The sequence below is a fragment of the Scleropages formosus genome, chromosome 7, assembly GCF_900964775.1.
Source record: "Scleropages formosus chromosome 7, fSclFor1.1, whole genome shotgun sequence".
Lineage (NCBI taxonomy): Eukaryota > Metazoa > Chordata > Actinopteri > Osteoglossiformes > Osteoglossidae > Scleropages > Scleropages formosus.
The window spans coordinates 26,984,551-26,990,550 of record NC_041812.1 but is presented as its reverse complement, the minus strand read 5'-3'; positions in this window follow the sequence as shown (position 1 = coordinate 26,990,550).

Genomic DNA, 6,000 nt, shown 5'->3' with positions numbered 1-6,000 from the left:
AATTTCTTTTGGATTCATTATTGTTTTGCTTTTGGAGAGACTGAACTCAGGGCCTGTGAAAAGCCTGGAGCCAGAGGGCTCAGCACATCACTCATAAGGACCATTATGTGGACTGCCAAGGCATATTTCTTATCTGTTTTTATATAATGTCCTTTCAGACAGCTGCAGTCTGCTGTAGTGAACAAATGCGTGAATTAATTTTTCATTGTCGTGAAAAATATGAAATCACATTAATCGTACAACATTTCCAAAGCACAGGAAACTTATTCTGATAAAGAATTCCCGTATGTACTGAAGAACAGATTTGGGCAATGATGCCTGAATTTGAAAAACTTTGAGTATCTGGGTTTCTGAACCAGGTGACCAGTAAAACCTGTTAAATTCACCAACATATGAGACTGTGGTTATTTGACTAATGTTATAATGACTGGGTTCCTGGTTGGACTGTGGGGCCTGAATAAGTAGAGGTCTTCTCGTCAAAACTCTTTTGTAACCTCAAGGTTTTTAGCTGTGCTCCATGGAGGCCTACTACTATAGTGCCCTTGAGTAAGACACTTAACCTAAACCATTCCAGTTAAAATATAGAGCTTTATAAACTGATAAAAAGCATCAGCTAAGCAACAAATAACAATAACAATAATGATGATGATAGTGATAAAAATAGTGGAGGATGGCCTTGCGCTGTTAGTGACTGTGCCTCCCCTGTGGACGCGTTCCGCGCTCATTCACTTCCCCAAAAGCTGTATGACTCATGCTCTCATTCACTGCAAATCTGCAGCCAGAGTGCACGTCATTTGCTGTGCCACATATATCATGCACAGATAAGACACTGCCATCCCCGCAGATGAAAGTGTCATGGAAACACAGGATTTACGGCACGCTGCACCCTCTCCTGTCAGTGATAATCCCTGATTTCTCTGTCTTTGCTCTGGAGCTGTTCCTGTACCTCAAGATCTCTTTGCACCCCTTTCCCTCAGCGATCTCTTGCAAGTTTGACACTAGAGTGTAAAATTTAGAACCAGGCTTCACATTCAACAAGAGACCGGAAACCCTCTAATTTCCATACGTCAGGCTGCAGGGGGTCAGAAAGAGCTTACATCTGGGTGACAGAATATTTCAATGTTACTGTTATTATTTAAGAATGTCGGTTTAAAAATAGATGGATAGGTGACAACCATAGCAATATTGAATGTGTTGAAAACAAAACAGAAACAATACAGCCTGGAAAAAGAAAGTAAAGTTTCAAGTGATAGACAAATTACCATAGAGGGTGTGTGTGCATGTGGAATCTGTGTGCATTGGCAGACCAACACAAGGTAATTTAGATAATTATAACCACAGCAGACTCTACAAGTGACATCAGAAACTCTTTGCCAGTAAATGGGCACAGTTATTTCCTTTGGATCAGAGCTCCGCAGACATAGACAAAGAAAGCAACACAGACTGATGTGCTCTTATCACCAAGATGCTAAACAGAGGGTAGCCCTAAATTTTCAGCCAGCCTCGGCAAGCATCAATCCCCTTAGTCCCAAAAATGCAGGAGGTGTCTCCAGCAGCAATGGAGATTTGCAAAGCATTTGTACAAGTGGCTTTCCTGGGGACACTGACTTCTACAGCCTTCTACATCTTTTTGTTTTGGGAAGCTGACAGAACACCTGCAGAACTGTATACTGGCACTGACCAGAACCCCAGTCCCCTGCTTGGGCTAAAAGAAACTGGTTGGGGATTGTGCTCAAGCAGGTCCAGACGTATTGTTCTGTGCTGTTACCTGTCACTTTGTTGTTAGATATCAGTTGTTAGATATCATCTTTGGCCTCTTGACTGAGTCTATACCTCACCACCATCATGCCAAATGCCTGGGCTGTACACTGTGAAATGTGTAAATGTGAATATATGGCGTTTGCTTGTTTTGAGCGTCCTTTCCCTGGGCATGTACAGTACACATGATGAAGCTTGGTACGTTTGGGACTTAGTCTCTAACCAGTAAATAAGAGCATCAGCATAAGAGCATGGGCGCATGTTGACACAGGGCTGCTGTCTCATAGTGCCTGCGTGGTGAGAAAGGACGTGGGTTCGATCCCCACTCAGTCTGTGTGGAGTCTGCATGTTCTCCCAGTGTCTGCATGGGTTTCCTCCCACAGTCCAAAGACATGCTGTTCAGGTTCCCCATAGTGTGTAAGTGACAGACAGAGAGACTGTGTTCCACTGATGTATGGATGAGTGACCCATTGTAAGTAATGTTTCTAGTAGTGTAAGTTCCCTTGGTAAATAAGGTGTCTGAGCTGATAACACTACATAGCATGGAAACCGTTTTGGAGAAAAGCATCTGCTAAGTAAATAAATGTAAGAGCAGAAGTTCTGAAAGTCTACAGCACAGAGAATGACAAAGCAATTCATTCTTTTTCTGATCAGGACGAGCTCCACTTGTTTTTGCAGGTTTTTTTTTGCCAGTTTTTGCTGTAACTATTACAGTGGTTCTTTGTGTACGGCACTCTTTAAGAGAAAATAGTCTGTCCGAGTCAGTTCAGCTGGATGATAGAACTGAGGCTATATGTACATTGTGTCCTTGTGTGAAAAACATTCAAGTTAAGAATTTCAAAGACCCCAAAATTTTCAGTTTATTTTTAACTGTATTTTTTTACTTGTCTGTTTACAGAAATGTCTTTGTTTGGAATGAATGCAACCTGCCCTTTTCCGCTCAGCCATTAGTTGGCAGTAAAACAGATTTACACTGAGTGTTGAACCAACATGATTCAGCTCACTTATACAGTCTTGACAGCTCTTCTCAGGTGTTCCTGAGTGTTGACAGTCAATAACAAGATGATGCACATCATACATAATAAATCAGTCAATAATCATTAATTATATCATGGTGGAAGACAGGAGACAGACAAGATGGAAGAGATGGACCCTGTTGCTGGTCCTTTTAATGCTGATCCAACAAGGAGCAGACAGAGACGTGGTCAGGGACAAGTGAGTTTTGGTTGATTTACAGATGTCGTTCAAGGGACAAGGCAAGGGACGTGGTCAGTTAAACAGAGTTAAGGGTCAAAAAAGCCAGAACATGGAAAATGGGGGCACCGGGAAGGGACTGGGGAGGATCGGGGATGACAGGTTCAAATGCTAGAGCTGAGGCTTCTCAGATTGAGGTTCTAAGGCAGCCTGGGCAGCCTCTTTATACCCTGCCTCCCTGTTCGGCCTGTGCCCGCTGTGTGGCGGGTTTGGGACTCAAGCCCCACTTGGGGTGCCTTGCGGCGGACTGGCGTCTTGTCTAGGGTGCCCCCCCCGCTTCGGCCTTGTGACCCAGTGATGCTGGGTAGGCTCCAGCTTGCCGTGACCCCGCTTGGGTCAGGCAGTTGTAGATATTGCAAGAAATTGCATTTACATCACATGAATAGCTCCACGAAAGTTTATTATTAAACAGTTATCATCTCAAAATTACAGAGTATGAACATTTACACATACATGAACTTAAGAGATCATGGGAGAAGTGATTCCAGAACAGATGAGTTTTAAGACCCATCTTCAATGTAGACAAAGATTCAGCAGTTCTGAGTTAGAGGGGGAGGTCATTCCATCACATCAGAGCCAAAACCAGAAAACCTTCCTGCTTTTGGACCTTTTTTGCATGGGACCATCAAGCGGGCAGAAGTGGAGGAGTGTAGAGGTATGGTTGGGGTTTAGCGAATGATCAGGTCTTGTACATATCTTGGAGCAGTTCCATTGATGCTTTTGCAGACAATAACTAGAGTCTTGAATTTGATCTGGGCAGCTATAGGAAGCCAATGCAGAGAGATGAGGAGAGATACATGGAAATGCTTTGGCAGGTCAAACACAACTTGTGCAGCTGCATTCTGTATCAACTGTAGAGGTTTAATGGCAGTAGCTGGAAGGCAGGACAGGAGAGAGTTACAGTAGTTCAGGTGGGATATCACTATGGCCTGGACAAGTAGTTGTGCAGAGTCTGTTGTTAGACAGGGACAGATCCATCGGATGATATGCAGGATAACATCTGCAGGTCCAAGTTGTGGCTTCGATGTGCTGAGAGAAAGACAAATTTGAGTCAGTCATTACACCTAAATTCTTAGCTAAGAAAGTAGGAAAAATCAACGAGTTGTTCAGTTTGATAGCAAGTTCATGACAGGAAGACGTGCGGGAAGTGAAGGATCTCTGTTTTGGAGAAATTGAGCTGTAAGTGGTGATCAGACATCCAGGCAGATATGTCCAATAGGCAGGCAGTGATGCGCAACAAAATGTCTGTTCCTCCAGATGGAAATGAGAGGAAGAGCTGGTTATCATCGGTGGAGCAGTGATAGTTGAATCCATGAGAGGCAATGAAAGGGTCGAGGGAAGAGGTGTAGATAGAGAAGAGTAAAGGGGTCAGTACCGAACCCTGTCGGACACCAATTAGGAGAGGTTGAAGGGATGAAAGGGAGCCCCACCAGACCACTTGGTAGGATTTGTCTGATAGGTCGAACTGAAGCCATTTTAGTGCTGTTGCTTTGCTGCCAAGCTGAGCAAAAGAGGAAAGTGGAATCTGGTGGTTGACAGTGTTGAATGCTGCAGACAGGTCAAGCAGGATGAGGACCGAGGAGAGGGAGGCTGCTCTAGCTGATTGGAGAGTATCTGACACTACCAGGAGCACCGTCTCGGTGGAATGTCTAGCTTTGAATCTAGACTGATATCTGTAAAGAAGATGATTCTGGGTGAGGAATGCAGATAATTGATCACAGGTTGCCCGTTCCATAGTTCTGACAGAAAAGAGTGGCACGGTGGCACAGCGAGTAGCGCTGCTGTCTCACAGCACCTGGGTGGTGCATAAGGAGGTGGATTTGATCCCCACTCAATCTGTGTGGAGTTTGCATGTTCTCCCTGTGTCTGCGTGGGTTTCCTCCCACAGCCCAAAGACATGCTGTTCAGGTTCACCCATAGTGTGTGAGTGACAGAGAGATTGTGTTCCACTGATGCATGGATGAGTGACCCATTGTAAGTGCAGTGTAAGTCACCTTGGTGAATAAAGTGTGTGGGCTGGCAACACTACATAGAGTTCATTGGTAGTCACTTTGGAGAAAAGAGTCTGCTAAATATACATTCCTCAAAAAAATTAAAGGAACACTTTTTAATCAGAGTATAGCATCAAGTCAATTAAACTCCTGGGATATTGATATGGTCAGTTAAGTAGCAGAGGGGGTTGTTAATCAGTTTCAGCTGTTTTGGTGTTAATGAAATTAACAACAGGTGCACTAGAGGGGCAACAATGAGACGACCCCCAAAACAGGAATGGTTTTACAGGTGGAGGCCACTGACATTTTTTCCCTCCTCATCTTTTCTGACTGTTTTTCACTAGTTTTGCATTTGGCTAGGGTCAGTGTCACTACTGGTAGCATGAGGCGATACCTGGACCCTACAGAGGTTGCACAGGCAGTCCAACTCCTCCAGGATAGCACATTAATACGTGCCATTGTCAGAAGGTTTGCTGTGTCTCCCAGCACAGTCTCAAGAGCATAGAGGAGATTCCAGGAGACAGGCGGTTACTCTAGGAGAGCTGGACAGGGCCGTAGAAGGTCCTTAACCCATCAGCAGGACCGGTATCTGCTCCTTTGTGCAAGGAGGAACAGGATGAGCACTGCCAGAGCCCTACAAAATGACCTCCAGCAGGCCACTGGTGTGAATGTCTCTGACCAAACAATCAGAAACAGACTTCATGAGGGTGGCCTGAGGGCCCGACGTCCTCTAGTGGGCCCTGTGCTCGCTGCCCGGCACCGTGGAGCTCGATTGGCATTTGCCATAGAACACCAGAATTGGCAGGTCCGCCACTGGCGCCCTGTGCTTTTCACAGATGAGAGCAGGTTCACCCTGAGCACGTGACAGACGTGAAAGAGTCTGGAGAAGCCGTGGAGAACGTTATGCTGCCTGTAACATCGTTCAGCATGACCGGTTTGGTGGTGGGTCAGTGATGGTCTGGGGAGGCATATCCATGGAGGGACGCACAGACCTCTA